Source organism: Lemur catta, chromosome 22, assembly GCF_020740605.2.
Source record: "Lemur catta isolate mLemCat1 chromosome 22, mLemCat1.pri, whole genome shotgun sequence".
Lineage (NCBI taxonomy): Eukaryota > Metazoa > Chordata > Mammalia > Primates > Lemuridae > Lemur > Lemur catta.
Window position 1 is genome coordinate 28,013,147 of NC_059149.1, and position 25,581 is coordinate 28,038,727.

The window sequence follows — 25,581 nt, forward strand, 5'->3', positions numbered from 1 at the left end:
TCTTTGCACAAGGACTTTATTTCAGATGAGGAAAGAAAATTGAGGACAAGGTAGAGGAGTGACAGCGATGCCCTGTAGGTCTCCAAGTAAACTCCAAGTGAACTGCTTTTTCTCTCTTCTCCACACTCAGCAGCAAAATACATAGACATCATTACCGAAGTGGCAGGTCCCAATGCGACTTTCCCCCTCGATGCAAGCTGGTCTTCTACAAGCGCAAGCTGTGCTCCTGGCTAAACATGTGGACACAGAACATCGGAAATTGAGACCCGGGTCAGCAGTGATGGTCAAGGGAATTCTGGAGAAGTTACGTGCTGGCTTATGGGTAATGCTGGCTACATTACAGCTGGGGTATGAACAGCCTCAGCCTACAGGAATAAACACACACAGCACAGCGGGTCACACTCAGGGTCACACACACATTCTCACTAGTCGTTACTTTTCTGTGCTTTTGCCCACATCACACATGCGTCTGACCACACCCCAGGCCAGTCTACAATTTCTAAAAGCTCCTCTACAGATAGAGTCAGATCTTCTCCCTGTAAGTAAATCTACTCTTTTAAATCCACAAGGAATGAGTCAGTAGGTCTCTCTAGACCTTCAACCTAGCACATGTCACAGGCCCTCTCGGAATCAAAGGACTTCGGAGAAAGAAGATCATTTAAATTTATTCGGGTCTGTGTGTTGAGTGTTTAGATAAGAAACTCAAGCCCCATCGATGTTAAATAAAGCCATCTAAGTGACGTAGACCCTTGCAGAGCTGATTCCAGAGCCTGTCTCCTGTCCCTCTGCTCTAGACCTTGGAGCTCTGCCATGTTGGCGTCTCTCACCTGGAGCTTGAGGAAGGGAGTTTTCCCCCCATGTGATGGAAAGGGACACGTCAGGGTCCTGTGCCCCAGGCAGCTCCAGGGCTGGGATCTCCTCTTCTCTCTCTTGCAGGGGCCCAGCCTGGGCCTGGAGGGTCACCAGGACAAGGGCAGCGAGGAGGGCGAGGGTCCTCATGCTGGGGTCACCTGGAGCAGGGAGAGCAGGAGGCGAGTGTGTGCAGTGAGGAGTCAGCTGTGTTTCCAGGGCTGTGGGGGGAGGCACAGGACCGACAAGCCTCCTCTAACCCTCTCAGTCAGAGAAGGTGTGCATGTCACCGGGGGGGACACAGCCTGTGCCCTCAAGGTGCCTCAGATGTTCCTCTGTTCTCCCAGCCACCACTGTGGCATGAATCTGTATTGTAGTGTCTGTACTATGAGCTGATAGTGGTAATAGGGACACTGATTTTTTTTTTCCTGTTTCCCACCTGCTTAAATAATTCCTTTTTATTATTCACAAAAGAAAATAAGCAGTGCTTTCATTCATAACCTCAGGGAACAAATGCCTCTTATTTCTGAACAACGAACCTGCTGCTGTCTGAAGGTCTAGCCCCCGGTGCCACACCGGAACTCCAGTGTAGGAGAGAGTTCATTCACTGCAGGGTCAAGGGCGTTACCACTCTCATGAAGGGGTTTTTGAGTTATGGAGAGAGTAGGCTCCTGCTGGGGCCAGTGCAGAGAGGACAATATGTGAAATGAGCTCTGTAAGTTATATTAGTAGTTGAGGAATTGGTCTAAGATGGAAAATATGTTTATTATTTCCAGCTCTATTGATGTATGAGTGACAAAAAAATTTTATTTATCTAATGTATTCCACCTTATGATTTGATACATTTTACATTTGGAACTTTATCTCACACCATATGCAACAATCAACTCAGAACAGATTAAAGACCTAAACGTAGACCTGAAAGCATAAAACTTCTAGAAGAACAATAGGAAAAAAACTTTTTAACATTGATGTGCAAAATTATTTCCTGGAAATGACACCAAAGGAACAGGCAATAAAAGGAAAAATAGACTGGTGTGATTGCAACTATTAAGTATAGGCCCAGTAAAGAAAACAATCAACTGAGTCAAAAGGCAACCTAGAAAATAAGAGACAATATTTGCAAACCATACATGGGATAAGGTGTTGATATCCCAATATATAAGGAACTCAAACAACCAAATAGCAAAGAACAAATAATCTGAATAAAAAATGGGCCAAGGACCTGAATAGACTTTCCTATTACATATATATATGTATATATATATATATACATATATATATATGCTTATTTACTAGACATTATACATATAAATGAAAGAATGTTTTAAGCAGCTATTATAGTCTCTATCAGACATGTCAAGCAGGACCCGTGTGTTTTGAACAAAATACTTTGAGTTTCACTATTAACATAGCTGGGGGCACCACCAGAGCCCCAGGCAGAGGTGCACCAGCTGGAGATTCACCTACAGGTCCCTCTGGGGTGGCCTCACAGTCAGGGGTCAGACTGTGGACATGGCTTCAAAGAGGAAATTGCGATGTGAAAGTTTAAGTTTTCTTGTTACTTACAGATCCTTAGGCTAGGACGGTGACTGGAGAGAGCAGACAGCAGTCCTCTGTCCCAAGTCTCTTGTAGCAACAGCCACCATGCACAAGCAGGAGACTTCTCTATTTAAGGGTCACTTGGGATGAGGTTTCATAATTTTGTGGGTTAATTTCTATTGGATACATTTTTTCTTTTTCTTTCCTTTTTTTTAGAGATAGGGTCTGTCTCTGTATCCCAGGCTGGAGTGCAGTTCTACTGGGTACTTTAAAGAACTCTGGCTGCCAGGGCAGACGAGAAACCGGGCGTGAAGCTGGGGTTACAACAGGGCTCCACGTAGGGACCCCTTATCTATCTTGCTCAGCCTTGGCCAAGCCCAGGCAGCAAGAAACTATGGTTTCTCCTAAGACAGTGGCCCCCACGGTGCCTGGGCTGTTGGCTGAGGCTGAATTACCTGGACCAAAGGAAGCCACCTGGAAAGCTTGGTCTACATATCCCAGTGAATATATAGTTAAGGTGACTAGGATCAAAATGCCAACGTTCGCACAGAGGAGGATTTGGAATCTGGTTCTCATCCAGCCTCCCCAGGATCTGGGGTCTACCCATGAAAACAAATCAAAGCCATTCAGCAGAGTAGGGATGCTGAAGAGCACCTGGGTGACACTGTCCACCACCTGCATTGTGCTGTTCACAGGGTGACACCTGTTGGACTCTCCCTGAGTTAACGGTGCACGTACAGCAAGTGGTTCCCTGGAGGGAACAGACACCTCCTTGCTTGACCAACAGATAATTCTACACTAAATAGTTACGTAGGACCATTGGGTCCAATGACACTTGAGATTGTTATGTGAGACCTAATGTTTCTCAGAGGGACCTCGGGAGGCTGCCAAGGTGGCAGAGAGATTGGCATTAGCCTGTACCACTTGGTGCTGTGCTCAAATACTGTCCTCAGACCAATTCTGTGCAGGCCTGGGAGCCAGTCTGTGCCCAGCAGGAGTGGGATGAACACGGGGTGGGGGGATGTGCAGGCTCTACCTCATGTGGTCCCTCCTGGGGTGTTTGAGGGGAGGCCTAGGCAGGCCTGTGTACACTAAAAATGCATCAGCTCCCAGCAGGGTGCTGGGGACCCTCCCAGGAGTGCAAGGTGGCACCTGGGCTCCTCTGTCCCTCCTCAGGGCCATGCAGTTCCGCAGTAGCTAGGCTGCCCGAGAGGTGCCCAGGGCGAGCTGCTGCAGGCTTGGATGCCTGTGGGATGTCGCGTGGGTCCCCTGTCTGGAGCGGCATCTCCATGCAATCTCCAGGCAGCTCCCTGTGTTAGGCCCAGGACCTGCGTGGGTTGGGGATTCTCTTGTAGCCAAGACTGTAAAAGCTTGTCTCGGGTTGCGAGCCTGGGGGTTTCACTCCGACTGTTTCCCCATGTCCACAAGCTTCTCCCAGTTCTTAGCCAGTTCTCGGCTGGCAAGTTGCCCTGAACCTCTCCTTACCCACTTTGGGGGCTTCCCATGGCTTCCCCGGTGGTTCCCGGTGTTCTCTCCTGGACAATCTGTGCGACATGAGAGCATCTGCTTACTATTCTGGTCCCTCTCCCTGGGGGAGGCACACACTGCCTGTGACTAGATGGCCACCGTGGAGACAGCTCTGCCCCGTCCGTGTTCTAAATCCCTCCCGGGGAGGCACAGGCAGGGTGGGACCCAGTCGTGGTACAAACCTGCACCCTCAGGGACAGATTCAGGGGAGGGCGCATGGCCTGGGGGTTCGCGGGAGCAACGGGGAGGGAAGGAGGCATTTACTCCAGGACGATCAGCTGTGATGGCCACTTACATATAGCTGTCATTCACATTGATGTCACATAAGGACAGTGACAGGGGTAAAATCAAGAGAAAGAAAGAGAACAGAAAGTGAAGTCATCAATGTAATTCATCCTTTCAGTCTTTGGATCAAGTGTTTTCTGGAGCCCAAAATTCCTCCTTAAAACTCCCAGGTGTGGGAGTCACAATGTTGACATAGCTCGATGTGGTTTCTGAACTCTGGAGCCAAGACTCCAACTAACATGCATGGTGCACTTCGAACATGCCAATCCCAGAGGACCTTAAGCAAAGGTGCTACAGTGCACCAGGAGAGAACGGGAAGGGCAGACTGCGGCTGTTCTGGGTGCAGCCTGGACAGCGGCCCCCCAGGGGACCCTGAGGCTCAGCTCCGTGAGAACCATCCATCGGTGCCAGTGCCCAGGGAAGGAGGGACGCTGAGTGAGAGGCTGGGAAGACAGTGGGTGAGGTCAGGGCCCGGGAGCTTTGTCCCTGATGCTCAGAGATGGAGGAATTCTGGCTGGGGGCAGGAGTTAGGGGTGGCTGTGGGGTGCAGGGCTGGGACAAAGAGTAGGACAGGTCCCTGTCCTCTAGGAGGTCACAGCACAGAGAGGCTGGAGGGGGAGCAGCCAGGCCATATTAGAGAGCAGAACCTTCCCCCGTGATCGTAAGTGCCCTGGCGAGGCACGGGGCTTTGGGTAGCAAAGGGAAAATGCAGAGTGGAGAAAAGCAAAGGAACATTTTCTCATCCTTACGTTCTGGTCAGGTTGTAAGCAGAGTTTAGAACATCAAACAAACAAACAGAAAATAATAATAACAACAACAATAAGCCAATGTCCTTTATTTTAAAAGAAAAATTGCACGGGAGACGTTGTAGAAATAGCAAAGAATCGTTCTTTGAAGACGGTTGCAGTAGGGCCCAGGACTCTGTAATAGGGACAGAGGTGGAATCAGCGCTCTTGAAGCCAAAGGTGGAGACGGTTTGAAATTCTACAGTTAATAAAAGGAGAAGAAGGGGAATGGAGGGGGAATGTTTTGCAACTTAAAGTTGAGAAATCAGGAAGGATTTCAGTGACAAAGAGAAATTGTAGCAGGATCCCTGAAGATGGGAGAACTGTCCCTGAGATGGGGTCAGTCAGACCCAGGCCACATTTAGGACCATAGAGTTATTTTAAAGACCTCATGACTTCAAGTCCTTGGCAGGTACAGGAAGTCAAAGAAGGCCACCTGGCAGTCACACCCCAAATCTCAGTGCATGACCTTCACCTTATACACAAGGTGGAAGATCTGGGACCATTTCTTTGCCAGACACAGACCCACTCTGCCCTCTCTCAGCTCTGTGCTGTGTTTCTCCAGCTGGGCAGGGTCTCAGTGGGGTGCCTGGACCCCTGAGCCTCATCTTCAGACGGGTGGACCCTGCGTCTGGGGCTGAGACCCGCTCAGAGTCGGCATGGAGCGGACGTGGGGAACACCCGCTCCCTTCCCCTGGATCTGTGCGTTTGTTGTTGTTGGTGGTGGTCACAACAGTGTCTGGGCCCATCATATTTTTTCTGTTAAGAATGGTGAATATTCCTATTTGACCACTGTCCCCTTCTTTGCTAAGTGCGTTCTTTCCATCACTGTTGGATTCCTTGGGGCATCTACCAGTCACCGCCACTGAGAAGAGCAGCCATGGCTTGAATAGTGATAGTTTTTCCAGACGTGGGCTGTGGAATCACAAGCTGAAACTGCTCGGTGCAGAGCAGGTGCAGAGGCGGACACTGGGCTCCTCCCCGGGGCTCCGTGCTCGGGGCCTGGAAGGCCGTTTGCAGGACACGTTGGACGAGCGTTCAAGGTCAGTGAGTGTCTGGGGGAGAGAAAGAGACGAGAGCCAGGAGGAAGAGTCACATCACAGCCCACCCGGACGTCAGACTGGCCCCATGGAGACCCCAGGTGTGGGCAGTGAGAGTGTCCTCTTGGAAGAGAGGAAGATAAGCTCAGGCAGAACTCAGACCCCAAATGTGGCGAGTATGTTGGGGTGGGCAGTTGGAGACAGAGCAGCAGGGACAGTATGGCCACCCCAGCACACACTCTGAGGACCTAAGAGGGCTCCTGCTGCCGTTCCCTCCAGAGACCTGGTTTCCTGTCTTCACTCTCCAACCTGCAGAAGGATCTGGGTGTCAGAACCTCAGGTCCTGCAGCACCAGCAGGGACTCGGGTTCCTGGCGAAATGCTCTCCCTCGCTTCGCTTTTCCTGCTACCCCTTGGAAGTTGTATATTACAGGCAGAATCAGATTTTCTGCATTTTAAGGAAACCTAAGGGAGTGCATGTCTCAAAATGCAATTGAGGAATTATTCATGTGCATTTTATATGTGTGATGACCGGCGTCATCTATAGGAAATTCTGATTTCAGTAGATATGGCTGGATAACGCTGATAAAGAGTATTACATACTGGGGTGTTGTTTCAATGGAGCTGATACAACCTCAGAGCTTAAAAGGCAGATGTGTGATCTGGGTGTGTTCAATGAAACTCCAGCACTTGGAGAAACAGGGTGTGGTTCCTCCTTCGAGTTAGTGATGCTACAACTGTGTAAACTTTACTCTGACAACAATTGTTTGTCTCACACACGTGAGTTGTCTTTGGGAGTGAATCCACTCTAAATGGGTCACCATGAAAAAAACAGAGAAGTAGATCAGAGATCAGCAGCATCATTGGATATTTCCTATCAATTTGTGTCTGAATCCCTTGTTCCTCCTCAAAATTCTTAGAATTGGAAACTATAGCTTGTTCAGAAAGTTTGATTTAAGATTCTGGTACTTGCTTTCCAAAGTGTCTTGACTCAGACACATATCAAACATTAAAGACATGCAAACACAGAAATTTTGGAAGAGAGACTTTATTTGGGATGGGGAAAGCAAATTGAGTTCAAGGGAGAGGAGTACAGCTCTCCAAGCAAATTATGAACTGCTTTTCCTCTGTTCTCCATGCTCAGGTGCAGCAGAATGAGTAGATATTATCACGGAGAAAGCAGGTGCCAATATGACGTTCTCCCAAATTGCAGAATGCTCTTCTGCAACTGCAGCTCACCGGGTTTCCTAGGAATGTGGGCACAGAGAGAGCATCAGAAATGAGGCCCGGGGTCAGCAGTGATGGTTAAGATTATTCTGGAGAAGTTACATGCTGGCTGTGTACTTCTGGCTGCATTACAGCTGGGAGTATGAACAACCTCAATCAACAGGAATACATACACACAGCAGTGTGGGTTACACTCGGGTTACACATGCGTTCTCATTAGTCTTCACTTTTCTCTGCTTTTGCACATCACACATGCACCCAAACACATGCCAGAGCGGTCTACAATTTCTAAGAGCTCTTTTATAGACAGAGTAAACTGTTTTGTTAATAATTGTACCTACTCTTTTAAATCTGGAAAGAACTAGTCAGTAGGTCTCTCCTTATCTTAAAACTAGTACATTTCAGGCTATCTTGGAATCAAAATTCTTGAAGAAAGAAGATCTCTTAAATTTAATTGGGTCTTAGTGTTAAATTTTTTTTTTTTTGAGACAGAGTCTCACTTTGTTGCCCGGGCTACAGTGAGTGCCGTGACGTCAGCCTGGCTCACAGCAACCTCAAACTCCTGGGCTTAAGCGATCCTACTGCCTCAGCCTTCCGAGTAGCTGGGACTACAGGCATGCGCCACCATGCCCAGCTAATTTTTTCTATATATATTTTTAGTTGTCCAGATAATTTTTATTTCTATTTTTAGTAGAGACGGGGTCTTGCTCAGGCTGGTCTCAAACTCCTGACCTCGAGAGATCCTCCTGCCTCCGCCTCCCAGAGTGCTAGGATTACAGGCGTGAGCCACCACGCCCGACCTGTTAAATTTATAGATGAGAAAATCAAGGCCTGTAGATGCTAAATAAAGTCACCTATGGGACACAGATGCTTGCAGAGCTGATTCCAAAGCCTGTCTCCTGTTCTCCTGCTCTAGACCTTGGAGCTCTGCCATTTTGGGGTCTCTCACCTGGAGATTCAAGAATGGAGTTTTCATTCCATATGATAGAAATGGACAAGTCCCGGTCCTGTGCCCCAGGCAGCTCTTGGGCTGGGGCCTCCTCATCTCTCTCTTGCAGGGGCCCAGCCTGGGCCTGGAGGGTCACCAGGACAAGGGCAGCGAGGAGGGCGAGGGTCCTCATGCTGGGGTCACCTGGAGCAGGGACAGCAGGAGGCGAGCGTGTGCAGTGAGGAGTCAGCTGTGTTTCCAGGGCTGTGGGAGGAGGCACAGGACCGACAAGCCTCCTCTAACCCTCTCAGTCAGAGAAGGTGTGCCTGTCACCGGGGGGGTGAGGACAGCCTGTGCCCTCAAGGTGCCTCAGATGTTCCTCTGTTCTCCCAGCCACCACTGTGGCATGAATCTGTATTGTAGTGTCTGTACTCTGAGCTGATAGTGGTAATAGGGACACTGCTGTTTTTTTCTGTTTCCCACCTGCTTAAATATTTACTTATCAATATTCACAAAAGTAAATAAACAGGGCTTTAATTCAATAACCTCATGGAACAAATGGCCTCTTGCTTTCTCAACACGGGCCCTCCTACTGTCTAGGTCTAGACCCTGGTGACAGACTTGAGTTCCAGTGGAGTAGAGAGTTATTTCACTGCATGGTTCAAAGACATTACCCACCTTGTAAAGGTGTGTTTGAGGTTACGGGGTGAGTAGGTTCCTGTTGGGGCCAGTGTGGAGAGGACAATGTGCTCAACAAGCTTCAGGTGAAATGAGCTCAGTGAGATACAGATAAAGAGTTGGTCTAAGGCTAAAAACATGTTTATTACTCCCAACTCTATTGAGGTACAAGTGATAATTAAGAATTGGGTATATCTAATTATACTAACTTATGATTTGATGCCTCATACATATGAGCCTTTATCTCACACCGTATACAACAATTAACTCAGAATGGATGGAAGACCTAAACATAAGACCTGAAAGCATAAAACTTCCAGAAGGACAATAGGGATGAAGCATTTTGACATTGATCTGGGCATTTTTTTCCTACCTACAACACCAAAGAAATAGGCAATAAAAGAAAAATACACAAGTGTGATTGCATCAAACTATAAAGCATATGCACAGCAAAGGAAACAATCAACTGAGTGAAAGGCACCTAGAAAATAAAAGAAAGTATTTGCAAACCATGCATGGGATGATGGGTTAATATCAGAATAGATAAGTTACTCAAGCAACTCAATAAATAGCAAAGAACAAATAATCTGAATAAAAATGGGCCAAGGCCTGAACAGACTTCTCTATTATACATATTTTTATCTATTAGGTATATTATATCTATTATATATATAAATAAATAAAAGAATGTTTTAAGAAGCTATTATGGGACATGTCAATTAGGACCCACGTGCTTTGAACCAAACTGTTTTGAATTTCTCTGTTGACAAAGCTGGTGGCACCACCAGAGGCCCAGACAGATAGGAACCAGCTGGGGATTCAGACACCAGCTCCCTCCGGGGTGGCCTCACAGTCAGGGGTCTGACTGTGGGCACGGCTTCAAGCAAATCACAATGTGAAAGTTTAGTTCTGTGTTACTTACAGATCCTTAGGCTTGGAGGGCGACTGGCAAGAGCAGACAGCAGTCCTCTGTCCCCAGTCTCTTGTAGCAACAGCCACACACACAAGCAGGAGACTTCTGTATTTAAGGGTCATTTGGGATGAGATTTCCTAATTTTGTGGGTTAATTTCTGTTGGATGCTTCCCCCCCCCTTTCTTTTTTCATAGAGAAAAGGCCTTATTCTGTGGTCCAGGCTGAAGCACGATTCTATTGGGTTCTTGAATCAACTCTGGCAGCAAGAGGATATGAAAAATTTGGCGTGAAGCTGGGGTTACAACGGGACTCCACACAGGGACCCCTTGTCTATCTTGCTCAGCCTTGGCCAAGCCCAGGCAGCAAGAAACTATGGTTCCTTCATGACTCCTAATGCCGTGGACCCCACGGTGCCTGGGCTCTTGGCTGAGGCTGAATTACCTGGACCAAGGGAATATTAAAAGTCACCAGGAAAGCTGGATCTACATATCCCAGTGAGCATGTAGTTAAGGTGACTAGGATCAAAATGCCAGTGTACACACAACGAGGATTTGGAATCTGGTTCTCAGCCAGCCTCCCCACGACCGCAAACCAGAGCAGTTCGGCAGAGCACCTGGGTGACACTGTCCGCCACCTCCATTGTGCTGTTCACGGATGACACCTGTTGGACTGTCCCTGAGTTAACAGTGCACGTGCAACGTGTGGTTCCCTGGAGGGAACAAACACCTCCTTGCTTTGGCCAATAGACAGTTCAAGGCTGAATGAGTGTCTAGCACCGGCGGGGCCAAGGACTCAAGAGATTGTTGTGTGCGACCTAATGTCTCATAGGGGGACCTCCAGGAGGCTGCCATGGCAGTGGAACGATTGCTATTAGCCTGTGTGATCTGGTGTTGTGTGCAAATACTGTCCTGAGACCAATTCTGGGCAGGTTAAGAGCCACTCTGTGCCCAGCAGGAACGGGATGAACAGGGGACGTGCAGGCTCTACCTCAGTGGTCCTGGTCCCCGGGACTGTCCAGGAAACCAGGGCTCCCAGCCAGACGGCGGGAGCAGCACTCCCTCCCGGGGCCCGTTCTTCTCTGGGATGCTGCTCCAGGGCTCCCTGGGGGCTGTGCTCTTGTCCTTGTCTCCTCCCGAGTCTGCAGCTGGGACAGGGCAGCCCAGGGCCCGTCAGGCTCTCAGTCTGTGCCAAGGTCTCACCTGCCACTGCCTGCTCCTCCCCCAGGTCATTCTCAAACTCTAAAGCTTGAATAGAACAGGGTGGTTTTTCACTTGGGGTCCCCTTCCCTTCCTTTGTGTGGGCTGCACCAGCACCTTGGCAGGGCTCTGCGGTTTTAGCAACAAAGGCTTTCCATCTCAACGTCCTGGCAAGACCGTCCCTTCTGTGTTCACCCGGCACCAGCCCCAGCATGATTTTCCCGTGGATTGCCACCAAATTCATCTGTTGAAATCTTAAACCCAAGGCGAGAGTATTTAGAGGTGGGGTCTCTTGGAAGGTGAGTAGGTCAGGAGGGCAGAGGGCCTGGGAGCTTTGTCCCTGATGCTCAGAGATGGAGGAATTCTAGCTGGGGGCAGGAGTTAGGGGTGGCCCTGGGCTGCAGGGCTGGCACAAAGAGTAGGGCAGGAGGTCACAGGACAGAGAGGCTGGAGGGGGAGCTGCCAGGCCATGTTAGAGAGCAGAACCTTTCCCCATGATCGTAAGCGCCCTCGATAGGCACGGGGCTTTGAGAAGCAAAGGGAAAACATACTGAATGGAGAAAAGAGAACATGTACTTTTCTCATCCTTACGTTCTGTTCAGGTTGTCAGCAGAGTTTAGAATCTCAAATAAACAAACAGAAAATACCAACACCAGCAAGCCAATGGCCTGTACTTTAAAAGAAAAATTGCACAGAGGCTTTGTAGAAGGCGCAAAGAATGGCTTATTGAAGACTGTTGCAGGAGGGGCCAGCACTGGGCAGTAGGGAGAGAGGGGGAAGCAGCGCTCTTGACGGGCAGCAGGAGAGCGTGGGCACACGGGCTGAGCCCGGGACGGCACTGGATGGCCTTAGCGGGCGGTTGGCCGGTGGGATTAGCCCATCTGTGTTTGCCAATTTGTGCTCAGGGAGCTTGGGCCCCTGCATTTCCACAGAGACAGGGTACTTCCCCCTGGAAAATGACATTTCAAAGGGATGCTCTACCTCTGACTTATTCTTTATTTCATTCTCCTTCCACAGGAGCTGCTTATTTGAGGCAGATACCATCCTGTAGCTCTGCAGCCAGCACACAGGGTACCTGCATGTCTACGATCACTTTCACGTCTCATCTGAGTCTGGGCAAGTTGTCCTGGTCGCTTGGAGACGGTCACACATCTCCCCACCATCGCTGTCCTCAGGGTTTGAGTCTCTCATTGTCCTGTGTAGATGTAGTAGCGACAGCGGAGCGTGATGCCCCCGGTGCGCCTGCGTCCACGCTGAGTCCGCACGTGTGTCCCAGCCCGCGTCGGCCCTTCCCTTGAATCACAGATGCTCCTGAGCCTGTCAGCCTGGAACTCTATCCCTCTTTCTCTCTTGCAACCTCGTGTCCTCACATCCAATGCCATTAGGCCCTGGCCCTGCCTCTCTCTTGTCCCGAGACCGTTTTCTCCTCCTAAACTGCTGCTCTGCCCCTTCTTTTACTTTACCCACATTTTCACGTCTCGTGTGTTTCACTCGGAGAGTCACCGTGAACTATTTCCCTGCCACCCCGACCACGATGGTCTCTTCCTTCCTTCTAGAGCCCTCGTGAGCCATGAAGCCAACTGTACCCATGTTTCAGTCTTCCGTGACTGAATTAGTGTTTTTAAAGGTAGCAGTCGCACAGACTAGATGTATAAACTGCTTTAGGTTTTTAGATTTCAGCTTTCTTCTCTGCAGTTCAGTAAAAATAATGTCATTTTCTATTACACGATGTTGGAAATAATTAATTTAATCAGAATTAATTTATTGATCACCTATTATGTGTCATACAGTCATGTCAGTACCAGGATGAGCAAAACATGCAGCTCTCCTCCTAGTGTAGGGAGAAAAATGTCACAGCAAGTAAATAGTCGAATGTATAGAATGTGAGAGGGGCTCAACTTCTGCAGTTACAAATAAAGGGAAGAAGGGCATTGAGGTTCCCAGGGGAACTTGTTGCAATTTACCATTGAGAAGCCAGAAAGGACCTCAGGGACAAACTGAAATTTTAGCTGACACCCGAGGAACTGGGGAGGGAGACAGTGTATGCTTCTGGGTTAAGTGCAGGTGCCCTGAGATGGGGTCAGCCTGGCCCAGGACACGGTTAGGGACAATATGGAGAGTTAGTTCAAGGACCTTGGAACTTCAAGTCAATGGCGGGTGCAGGACACCCAGAAGGCTGCCTGGACGTCACACCCCAATCTCAGTGCATGGTCTTCACTTTGCTACAAGCTGGAAAAGCTGGGACAATTTCCTTGTCAGACACAGACCCACTCTGTCCTCCTTCAGGTCCGTGTTGTGTTTGTCCCCCTGGCAGGTCTCAGAGGGGTGGCTGGACCCCTGGCCTGTGTCTCCACACAGGCAGACCCTCCGGCTGGGGCTGAGACCTGCCCGGAATCTGCAGGGAGTGGGCGGGGAGGACACCTGCTCCCTTCCCCCGGGTCTGGGACTGTATTGTTGGTGTTGGTGGTCTCAGTGTCTGGGCCCTTCACAGTGCTTTTGGTGAGAGTGAGGATTAGCCTGACTTGAAACACTGTCCCTTTCATTACAATCTGGTTTCTCTGTCATGCTTGTTCTCCTTGGGCTATTCTATCAGTAACTGCCCTGAGAGCCAAGACTTGAGGGGACACGTTCCTTTTCTGAACGTGCGTTGTGGAATCACAGACTAGAACCACCAGATGCAGAGGAAATGCAGAGGCTCACGCTGGACTCCGTCCCGGGCTCTGTGGTCAGGGCCACATAGGCCATTTACAGGACATGTTGGACGAGGGTTCAAGGGTCCCTGAGTGTCTGCGGCAGAGAAAAACACGACAGACAGGAGGAAGAGTCACAGCCCACCTGGGTGTCACACTGGCCCCACACAGACCCCAGGGTTGGGCGGGGAGTGCGTCCTGCTGGATGGGGGGAGGACAAGCCCATATAGACACAAACCCCAAGTGCGGTGCGTGTGTTGGGGTGGGCAGTGGCCGACAGAGTGGCAGAGGGGTCCCCGGGTGTCCCGGCTCATACTCTGAGGGTCTGAGAGGGCTCCTGCTGCCGTCGCTTCTCCAGACCCACTTTCCTGCCTTTTGCTCACAGATGTGCACGACTATTTGGGTATCGGAACCTCAGCACCTGCAGCACCAACAGGGACTCCGGTTCCTGGAGAAATGCTCTCCCTGGCCTCGCTTTTCTCGCTACCCTTGAAGCTGTATTTTACAGGCAGAATCAGTTTCTCTACAGTTTTAAGGCACCCAAGAGAGAGCATGTGACAAAGAAGAGTTCATGAATTGGGCGTGTGCATTTTGCGTGTGTGAAAACCCACTTCATGTATATGAAACCCTGATGTCTGTAGACGTGGCTGGATGACACAGATAAGGAGATGCTGTCGGGTGGTCTCCTGTGCTTTCTCTTCCGCTCCCCATGCGTTTGTTAGTCACCCATGACAATCTTTATTGCAGTTGTTTCCACGGGGCTGATGCAAGCCCAGACCTTAAAAGGCAGATAGGTGATCGGGGACGGTTCAATAAAATTCCAACACTTGGGGAAATACAGTGTGGTACCTCCTTGGAATTAATGAGGCTATCGCTACCTGCGCTTTAGTCTCACGACTGTTATTTTCATAACACAGGGAAGGTGTCTTTGAGAGCAAATCCACACTTAATGGGTCACAGTGAAAAGAGAGTGAAGTAGATGCGGAAATCAGCAGCCTCATCTGAGCTTTCACATCAACTGTGTGAACTCACAGTCCGTCCTTGAAATGCTTAGAATTTGAAACCTTATCTAGTTCAAAGTTTTGGAGTAAGATTTTGGCACTTGCATTCCAAAGCGTCTTGGTTCAGACACGTGTAAACATTACAGACATGCAAACACAGAAGTCTTGCAACAAGGGCTTTATTTGGGAAGAGAAAGCAAATTGAGGACAAGGCAGAGGAGTGACAGCAATGTGGTTTAGCTCTCCAAGAGAAGGATGAACTGCTTTTTCTCTATTTTTCCACGCTCAGGTGCAGCAGGATGAGAAGAACCGCAGGCAGCTCCCTCTGCGATGTTCCCAGGGAAAGCAGAATGGTCTGCAAGCGCAGTACATTCTCCTCGCTAGGCATGTGGACACAGAGAGAACAGCAGAAATTCAGTCCTGGGGTCAGCAGTGATGGTGAAGTTAATTCTGGAGGAGTTACCTGCTGGCTTATGTGCAATGCTGGCTACATTACAGCTGGGAGTATGAACAGCCTCGATCAACAGGAATAAATACAAGCAGCAGTATGGGTCACACACCGAGTTATGCACACGTTCTCATTAGTCCTCACTTCTCTGTGTTCCCGCCCCCATCACACATGCGTCTGAGCGCTCCCCTTGGCCAGCCTACAATTTCTAGGAGCTCCTCTATAGACAGAGTAAAGTGTTCTCTTTGTGATTAGTTCTAGTGTTTTAAAACCAGGAAGAACTAGTCAGTAGGTCTCTCCTCATCTTAAAGTTAGCAAATTCGTAGGCTGTCTTAGAATCACAAGTCCTGAAGAAAGAAGGTCTCTTAAATTTATTTGGGTCTCACTGTGGAATGTGTAGACGAGAAAATCAAGGCCCATAAATGCTCAATAAAGTCACCTATGTCACAATGACCCTTGCAGAGCTGATTCCAGAGCCTGTCTCCTGTCCCTCTGCTCTAGACCTTGGAGCTCTGCCATGTTGGCGTCTCTCACCTGGAGCTTGAGGAAGGGAGTTTTCCCCCCATGTGATGGAAATGGACACATCAGGGTCCTGTGCCCCAGGCAGCTCCAGGGCTGGGATCTCCTCTTCTCTCTCTTGCAGGGGCCCAGCCTGGGCCTGGAGGGTCACCAGGACAAGGGCAGCGAGGAGGGCGAGGGTCCTCATGCTGGGGTCACCTGGAGCAGGGAGAGCAGGAGGCGAGTGTGTGCAGTGAGGAGTCAGCTGTGTTTCCAGGGCTGTGGGGGGAGGCACAGGACCAACAAGCCTCCTCTAACCCTCTCATTTGGAAAAGGTATGGATTTCTGGGAGGAACGGGGAGGGGAGTGGGGGCGGGTGAGGAAAGCCTTTGCCCTCAAGGTCCCTCAGATGTTTCTCTGTTCTCCCACCCTGACTCTGGCATGAATCTCTGTTTTCATGTCTGTACTACGTTGGAGCTGATAGTGGAAATAAGCACCTTACTCTCTTTTTCTCCTTCTCATCTGTTTGACTATTTACATTTTAATATGCAAGAAAATAAAACAAAGAGTACTTTCATTCAATAACCCCAGGGAAAAAATGCCTCTTATTTTCTGACCATGGGCGCTACTACTGTCTGCAGGTGTAGAGGGCTGGGGAACCAGAGGCCTCAAGCCACATGTGCCCCTTCAGATCTCCAAGTGTGGCCCCTGGAGCGAAGCCAGACTTCACGGAGGAAATCCCTTTAGTAAAAGCATTTATTCTCTAACATTTGGATTCAGCCAAAAGCCTGCACTCAAGGATCCAGAAGGAATCAGTGCTAAATTCCAGTTGAGTAGAGAGTTAATTCACTGTAGGGTTCAAGGGCATTACCATTCTCATGAAGAGGTAGGGGAGGCTCTTGCTGGGGCCAATGTACAGAGGACAATGACCTCACCAGGTGTTACGGAAATCCGCTCTGAGAAGTATAGATAAAAAGGTAATCTAGGGCTAAAAATATGTCTATTATTTCCAGCTCTATTGAGGTATGAGTGACAATTAAAAATTGTATTGGTCTAATGAATACTACCTTATGATTTGATATATTTTACATTTGGACCTTTATCTCACTCCATATACAAAAATCAACCCACAATAGATTGAATACCCAAACAAAACCTGGAACCATAAAACATCTCAGAGAACAAAGAGTTATAAAGCTTATGACATTGATCTGGGCAATATTTCCTGGATATGGCAGCAAAGGAACAGGCAATGAAAGGAAAAATAGATGAGCAAGATTGCATGACACTATACAGCGTATACACAGCAAAGCAAACAATGAACTGAGCAAAAACACAAGCTTGAAAATAAGAGAAAATGTTTGCAAACCATACATTGGAGAAGGAGTTAATATCTGAATGCATACAAAACTCAAACAACTCAATATCAAACAACAAATAATCTGAATAAAAAGATGGGCCAAGGATTTAAATACACTTTTCTGTTATACATATATTTATCTGTTAGGTATGTTATATCTAGAGTACATATAAATAACAGGATGTTTTAAGCAGCTACTATACACTCTATTGGACATATCAAGCAAGGCACATGTGTTTTGAACGAAACTCGTTGAGTTTCTCTATTAACATAGCTGGAGGCACCACCAGAGCCCCAGGCAGAGGTGTACCAGCTGGAGATTCACCTACAGGTCCCCCTGGGGTGGCCTCACGGTCAGGGCTCAGACTGTGGGCATGGCCTCAGTGAGGAAATAACCATGTGAAAGTTTAAGTTTTCTTGTTACTTACAGATCTTGTTACTTACAGATCCTTAGGCTAGGAGGGTGGCCGGAGAGAGCAGACAGCAGTCCTCTGTCCCAAGTCTCTTGTAGCAACAGCCACCACACACAAGCAGGAGACTTCCCTATTTAAGGGTCATTTGGGATGAGATTTCATAATTTCGTGGGGTTATTTTCTATTGGGTAATTTTTCTTTCTTTTTTCTTTCTTTCATTTCCTTTTTTTTTTTTGAGACAGGGTCTCTTTCTGTGTTCCAGGCTGGAGTGCAGTTCTGCTGGATACTATAAACAGGTTTGTCACCACAGCAGACAAGAAATTTAGCATGAAACTAGGGTTAAAAGAGGGCTCCACACTGGGACCCCTCTTATACCTTGCTCAGCCTTGGCCAAGCCCGGGCAGCAAGAAACTATGGTTTCTCCTTGACTCCTAATGCCGTGGACCCCACGGTGCCTGGGCTGTTGGCTGAGGCTGAATTACCTGGACCAAGGGAATATTAAGAGCCACCTGGAAAGCCTGGTCTACATATCTCACTACATGCTTTTTTAAAGTGAGTGGGATCAAAATGCCAGTATACACGCGATAGAGAATTTGGATTCTCATTCTCAACCAGCCTCCCCAGACCTGGGGTCTAACCATGAAAGCAAATCAAAGCCATTGGGTAGAGTAGGGACTCTGAAGAGCACCTGGGTGACACTGTCCACCACCTGCATTGCGTTGTTTGCGAGTGACACCTGTTGGACTCTCCTTGAGTTAATGGTGCACGTGCAGCGTGTGGTACCTGGAGGGAACAAAGACCTCCTTGCATGGCCAATAGATAGCTCAATGCTGAATGACTGTCTAGGACCATCGGGGTCAAGGACTCATGAGATTGTTCCATGAGACCTAATGTCTCATGGGGGGACCTCCAGGAGGCTGCCAGAGCAGCAGAGAGATTGTTATTAGCATGTCCCCTCGTGTTGAGCCCAAACTGTCCTCAGACTAATTCTGAGCAGGCTTCAGAGCCACTCTGCACCCAGCGGGAGTGGGATGAACAGGGGGTGGGGGATGTGCAGGCTCTAGCTCATGTGGTCCCTCCTAGTCTGTTTGAGGGGAGTACTAGGCAGGCCTGTGCACGTTAAGATGTCAGATTCCACCATCTTTCTCCTCTTCACAGTGGGGTAAATGGGACCATGAGTGGGGAAAAGGGAGATATATTAATAAATAGTGCACTAGAACCTAAAATCATCCCCTGGTGACCAGTTCATCAAAATAGCCCAAATTTGTTCATATTCTGGGCTGAGACCATTGCCCATGTCCTCAGACAGTGAAATTGCTGGGCCTGTCACATGGCAGGAACACTCTCCTTCCCCAGAGTGACAGCCCACCCCACTGATGTGGCAGTTACCACCCGAGACAAGGCTTGGGTCTCTCACTCCATTGCTCCCACGCCCTCACGATCCAATTCCTCCTCCCTCCACAGGAAGATGAAGGGCAGGTCCTGAGGGTCCCCCTGCTCCATCTGCACATGGCAGCCCATCCTGTGACTGCTCCGACCGCCAGGCAGCCTCAGCAGTCTTGGTGCACCAACCTCACCTTAGGGACTGATTGCTTCTTACGTTCTGTTCAGGTTGTCAGCAGAGTTTAGAATCTCAAATAAACAAACAGAAAATACCAACACCAGCAAGCCAATGGCCTGTACTTTAAAAGAAAAATTGCACAGAGGCTTTGTAGAAGGCGCAAAGAATGGCTTATTGAAGACTGTTGCAGGAGGGGCCAGCACTGGGCAGTAGGGAGAGAGGGGGAAGCAGCACTCTTGACGGGCAGCAGGAGAGCGTGGGCACACGGGCTGAGCCCGGGACGGCACTGGATGGCCTTAGCGGGCGGTTGGCCGGTGGGATTAGCCCATCTGTGTTTGCCAATTTGTGCTCAGGGAGCTTGGGCCCCTGCATTTCCACAGAGACAGGGTACTTCCCCCTGGAAAATGACATTTCAAAGGGATGCTCTACCTCTGACTTATTCTTTATTTCATTCTCCTTCCACAGGAGCTGCTTATTTGAGGCAGATACCATCCTGTAGCTCTGCAGCCAGCACACAGGGTACCTGCATGTCTACAATCACTTTCACGTCTCATCTGAGTCTGGGCAAGTTGTCCTGGTCGCTTGGAGACGGTCACACATCTCCCCACCATCGCTGTCCTCAGGGTTTGAGTCTCTCATTGTCCTGTGTAGATGTAGTAGCGACAGCGGAGCGTGATGCCCCCGGTGCGCCTGCGTCCACGCTGAGTCCGCACGTGTGTCCCAGCCCGCGTCGGCCCTTCCCTTGAATCACAGATGCTCCTGAGCCTGTCAGCCTGGAACTCTATCCCTCTTTCTCTCTTGCAACCTCGTGTCCTCACATCCAATGCCATTAGGCCCTGGCCCTGCCTCTCTCTTGTCCCGAGACCGTTTTCTCCTCCTAAACTGCTGCTCTGCCCCTTCTTTTACTTTACCCACATTTTCACGTCTCGTGTGTTTCACTCGGAGAGTCACCGTGAACTATTTCCCTGCCACCCCGACCACGATGGTCTCTTCCTTCCTTCTAGAGCCCTCGTGAGCCATGAAGCCAACTGTACCCATGTTTCAGTCTTCCGTGACTGAATTAGTGTTTTTAAAGGTAGCAGTCGCACAGACTAGATGTATAAACTGCTTTAGGTTTTTAGATTTCAGCTTTCTTCTCTGCAGTTCAGTAAAAATAATGTCATTTTCTATTACACGATGTTGGAAATAATTAATTTAATCAGAATTAATTTATTGATCACCTATTATGTGTCATACAGTCATGTCAGTACCAGGATGAGCAAAACATGCAGCTCTCCTCCTAGTGTAGGGAGAAAAATGTCACAGCAAGTAAATAGTCGAATGTATAGAATGTGAGAGGGGCTCAACTTCTGCGGTTACAAGTAAAGGGAAGAAGGGCATTGAGGTTCCCAGGGGAACTTGTTGCAATTTACCATTGAGAAGCCAGAAAGGACCTCAGGGACAAACTGAAATTTTAGCTGACACCCGAGGAACTGGGGAGGGAGACAGTGTATGCTTCTGGGTTAAGTGCAGGTGCCCTGAGATGGGGTCAGCCTGGCCCAGGACACGGTTAGGGACAATATGGAGAGTTAGTTCAAGGACCTTGGAACTTCAAGTCAATGGCGGGTGCAGGACACCCAGAAGGCTGCCTGGACGTCACACCCCAATCTCAGTGCATGGTCTTCACTTTGCTACAAGCTGGAAAAGCTGGGACAATTTCCTTGTCAGACACAGACCCACTCTGTCCTCCTTCAGGTCCGTGTTGTGTTTGTCCCCCTGGCAGGTCTCAGAGGGGTGACTGGACCCCTGGCCTGTGTCTCCACACAGGCAGACCCTCCGGCTGGGGCTGAGACCTGCCCGGAATCTGCAGGGAGTGGGCGGGGAGGACACCTGCTCCCTTCCCCCGGGTCTGGGACTGTATTGTTGGTGTTGGTGGTCTCAGTGTCTGGGCCCTTCACAGTGCTTTTGGTGAGAGTGAGGATTAGCCTGACTTGAAACACTGTCCCTTTCATTACAATCTGGTTTCTCTGTCATGCTTGTTCTCCTTGGGCTATTCTATCAGTAACTGCCCTGAGAGCCAAGACTTGAGGGGACACGTTCCTTTTCTGAACGTGCGTTGTGGAATCACAGACTAGAACCACCAGATGCAGAGGAAATGCAGAGGCTCACGCTGGACTCCGTCCCGGGCTCTGTGGTCAGGGCCACATAGGCCATTTACAGGACATGTTGGACGAGGGTTCAAGGGTCCCTGAGTGTCTGCGGCAGAGAAAAACACGACAGACAGGAGGAAGAGTCACAGCCCACCTGGGTGTCACACTGGCCCCACACAGACCCCAGGGTTGGGCGGGGAGTGCGTCCTGCTGGATGGGGGGAGGACAAGCCCATATGGACACAAACCCCAAGTGCGGTGCGTGTGTTGGGGTGGGCAGTGGCCGACAGAGTGGCAGAGGGGTCCCCGGGTGTCCCGGCTCATACTCTGAGGGTCTGAGAGGGCTCCTGCTGCCGTCGCTTCTCCAGACCCACTTTCCTGCCTTTTGCTCACAGATGTGCACGACTATTTGGGTATCGGAACCTCAGCACCTGCAGCACCAACAGGGACTCCGGTTCCTGGAGAAATGCTCTCCCTGGCCTCGCTTTTCTCGCTACCCTTGAAGCTGTATTTTACAGGCAGAATCAGTTTCTCTACAGTTTTAAGGCACCCAAGAGAGAGCATGTGACAAAGAAGAGTTCATGAATTGGGCGTGTGCATTTTGCGTGTGTGAAATCCCACTTCATGTATATGAAACCCTGATGTCTGTAGACGTGGCTGGATGACACAGATAAGGAGATGCTGTCGGGTGGTCTCCTGTGCTTTCTCTTCCGCTCCCCATGCGTTTGTTAGTCACCCATGACAATCTTTATTGCAGTTGTTTCCACGGGGCTGATGCAAGCCCAGACCTTAAAAGGCAGATAGGTGATCGGGGACGGTTCAATAAAATTCCAACACTTGGGGAAATACAGTGTGGTACCTCCTTGGAATTAACGAGGCTATCGCTACCTGCGCTTTAGTCTCACGACTGTTATTTTCATAACACAGGGAAGGTGTCTTTGAGAGCAAATCCACACTTAATGGGTCACAGTGAAAAGAGAGTGAAGTAGATGCGGAAATCAGCAGCCTCATCTGAGCTTTCACATCAACTGTGTGAACTCACAGTCCGTCCTTGAAATGCTTAGAATTTGAAACCTTATCTAGTTCAAAGTTTTGGAGTAAGATTTTGGCACTTGCATTCCAAAGCGTCTTGGTTCAGACACGTGTAAACATTACAGACATGCAAACACAGAAGTCTTGCAACAAGGGCTTTATTTGGGAAGAGAAAGCAAATTGAGGACAAGGCAGAGGAGTGACAGCAATGTGGTTTAGCTCTCCAAGAGAAGGATGAACTGCTTTTTCTCTATTTTTCCACGCTCAGGTGCAGCAGGATGAGAAGAACCGCTGGCAGCTCCCTCTGCGACGTTCCCAGGGAAAGCAGAATGGTCTGCAAGCGCAGTACATTCTCCTCGCTAGGCATGTGGACACAGAGAGAACAGCAGAAATTCAGTCCTGGGGTCAGCAGTGATGGTGAAGTTAATTCTGGAGGAGTTACCTGCTGGCTTATGTGCAATGCTGGCTACATTACAGCTGGGAGTATGAACAGCCTCGATCAACAGGAATAAATACAAGCAGCAGTATGGGTCACACACCGGGTTATGCACACGTTCTCATTAGTCCTCACTTCTCTGTGTTCCCGCCCCCATCACACATGCGTCTGAGCGCTCCCCTTGGCCAGCCTACAATTTCTAGGAGCTCCTCTATAGACAGAGTAAAGTGTTCTCTTTGTGATTAGTTCTAGTGTTTTAAAACCAGGAAGAACTAGTCAGTAGGTCTCTCCTCATCTTAAAGTTAGCAAATTCGTAGGCTGTCTTAGAATCACAAGTCCTGAAGAAAGAAGGTCTCTTAAATTTATTTGGGTCTCACTGTGGAATGTGTAGACGAGAAAATCAAGGCCCATAAATGCTCAATAAAGTCACCTATGTCACAATGACCCTTGCAGAGCTGATTCCAGAGCCTGTCTCCTGTCCCTCTGCTCTAGACCTTGGAGCTCTGCCATGTTGGCGTCTCTCACCTGGAGCTTGAGGAAGGGAGTTTTCCCCCCATGTGATGGAAATGGACACGTCAGGGTCCTGTGCCCCAGGCAGCTCCAGGGCTGGGATCTCCTCTTCTCTCTCTTGCAGGGGCCCAGCCTGGGCCTGGAGGGTCACCAGGACAAGGGCAGCGAGGAGGGCGAGGGTCCTCATGCTGGGGTCACCTGGAGCAGGGAGAGCAGGAGGCGAGTGTGTGCAGTGAGGAGTCAGCTGTGTTTCCAGGGCTGTGGGGGGAGGCACAGGACCAACAAGCCTCCTCTAACCCTCTCATTTGGAAAAGGTATGGATTTCTGGGAGGAGCGGGGAGGGGAGTGGGGGCAGGTGAGGAAAGCCTTTGCCCTCAAGGTCCCTCAGATGTTTCTCTGTTCTCCCACCCTGACTCTGGCATGAATCTCTGTTTTCATGTCTGTACTACGTTGGAGCTGATAGTGGAAATAAGCACCTTACTCTCTTTTTCTCCTTCTCATCTGTTTGACTATTTACATTTTAATATGCAAGAAAATAAAACAAAGAGTACTTTCATTCAATAACCCCAGGGAAAAAATGCCTCTTATTTTCTGACCATGGGCGCTACTACTGTCTGCAGGTGTAGAGGGCTGGGGAACCAGAGGCCTCAAGCCACATGTGCCCCTTCAGATCTCCAAGTGTGGCCCCTGGAGCGAAGCCAGACTTCACGGAGGAAATCCCTTTAGTAAAAGCATTTATTCTCTAACATTTGGATTCAGCCAAAAGCCTGCACTCAAGGATCCAGAAGGAATCAGTGCTAAATTCCAGTTGAGTAGAGAGTTAATTCACTGTAGGGTTCAAGGGCATTACCATTCTCATGAAGAGGTAGGGGAGGCTCTTGCTGGGGCCAATGTACAGAGGACAATGACCTCACCAGGTGTTACGGAAATCCGCTCTGAGAAGTATAGATAAAAAGGTAATCTAGGGCTAAAAATATGTCTATTATTTCCAGCTCTATTGAGGTATGAGTGACAATTAAAAATTGTATTGGTCTAATGAATACTACCTTATGATTTGATATATTTTACATTTGGACCTTTATCTCACTCCATATACAAAAATCAACCCACAATAGATTGAATACCCAAACAAAACCTGGAACCATAAAACATCTCAGAGAACAAAGAGTTATAAAGCTTATGACATTGATCTGGGCAATATTTCCTGGATATGGCAGCAAAGGAACAGGCAATGAAAGGAAAAATAGATGAGCAAGATTGCATGACACTATACAGCGTATACACAGCAAAGCAAACAATGAACTGAGCAAAAACACAAGCTTGAAAATAAGAGAAAATGTTTGCAAACCATACATTGGAGAAGGAGTTAATATCTGAATGCATACAAAACTCAAACAACTCAATATCAAACAACAAATAATCTGAATAAAAAGATGGGCCAAGGATTTAAATACACTTTTCTGTTATACATATATTTATCTGTTAGGTATGTTATATCTAGAGTACATATAAATAACAGGATGTTTTAAGCAGCTACTATACACTCTATTGGACATATCAAGCAAGGCACATGTGTTTTGAACGAAACTCGTTGAGTTTCTCTATTAACATAGCTGGAGGCACCACCAGAGCCCCAGGCAGAGGTGTACCAGCTGGAGATTCACCTACAGGTCCCCCTGGGGTGGCCTCACGGTCAGGGCTCAGACTGTGGGCATGGCCTCAGTGAGGAAATAACCATGTGAAAGTTTAAGTTTTCTTGTTACTTACAGATCTTGTTACTTACAGATCCTTAGGCTAGGAGGGTGGCCGGAGAGAGCAGACAGCAGTCCTCTGTCCCAAGTCTCTTGTAGCAACAGCCACCACACACAAGCAGGAGACTTCCCTATTTAAGGGTCATTTGGGATGAGATTTCATAATTTCGTGGGGTTATTTTCTATTGGGTAATTTTTCTTTCTTTTTTCTTTCTTTCATTTCCTTTTTTTTTTTTGAGACAGGGTCTCTTTCTGTGTTCCAGGCTGGAGTGCAGTTCTGCTGGATACTATAAACAGGTTTGTCACCACAGCAGACAAGAAATTTAGCATGAAACTAGGGTTAAAAGAGGGCTCCACACTGGGACCCCTCTTATACCTTGCTCAGCCTTGGCCAAGCCCGGGCAGCAAGAAACTATGGTTTCTCCTTGACTCCTAATGCCGTGGACCCCACGGTGCCTGGGCTGTTGGCTGAGGCTGAATTACCTGGACCAAGGGAATATTAAGAGCCACCTGGAAAGCCTGGTCTACATATCTCACTACATGCTTTTTTAAAGTGAGTGGGATCAAAATGCCAGTATACACGCGATAGAGAATTTGGATTCTCATTCTCAACCAGCCTCCCCAGACCTGGGGTCTAACCATGAAAGCAAATCAAAGCCATTGGGTAGAGTAGGGACTCTGAAGAGCACCTGGGTGACACTGTCCACCACCTGCATTGCGTTGTTTGCGAGTGACACCTGTTGGACTCTCCTTGAGTTAATGGTGCACGTGCAGCATGTGGTAC

The 25,581-nt window shown here is 48.8% G+C and overlaps 3 long non-coding RNA genes across 3 annotated transcripts; all 3 read right to left on the reverse strand.

Moving 5' to 3' along the window:
- On the reverse strand, nt 1-2,523 carry LOC123626565. The gene is made up of 3 exons (XR_006730905.1): nt 2,419-2,523; nt 828-1,010; nt 1-230 (listed from the first exon to the last, which is right to left on the reverse strand). It is a non-coding gene; the product is annotated as an uncharacterized LOC123626565 (long non-coding RNA).
- Nucleotides 2,524-14,823: 12,300 nt separating this feature from the next.
- LOC123626564 lies at nt 14,824-17,518 on the reverse strand. The gene is made up of 3 exons (XR_006730904.1): nt 17,411-17,518; nt 15,643-15,825; nt 14,824-15,040 (listed from the first exon to the last, which is right to left on the reverse strand). It is a non-coding gene; the product is annotated as an uncharacterized LOC123626564 (long non-coding RNA).
- Nucleotides 17,519-22,242: 4,724 nt separating this feature from the next.
- On the reverse strand, nt 22,243-24,937 carry LOC123626566. The gene is made up of 3 exons (XR_006730906.1): nt 24,830-24,937; nt 23,062-23,244; nt 22,243-22,459 (listed from the first exon to the last, which is right to left on the reverse strand). It is a non-coding gene; the product is annotated as an uncharacterized LOC123626566 (long non-coding RNA).
- Between the last annotated feature and the right edge of the window lie 644 nt (nt 24,938-25,581).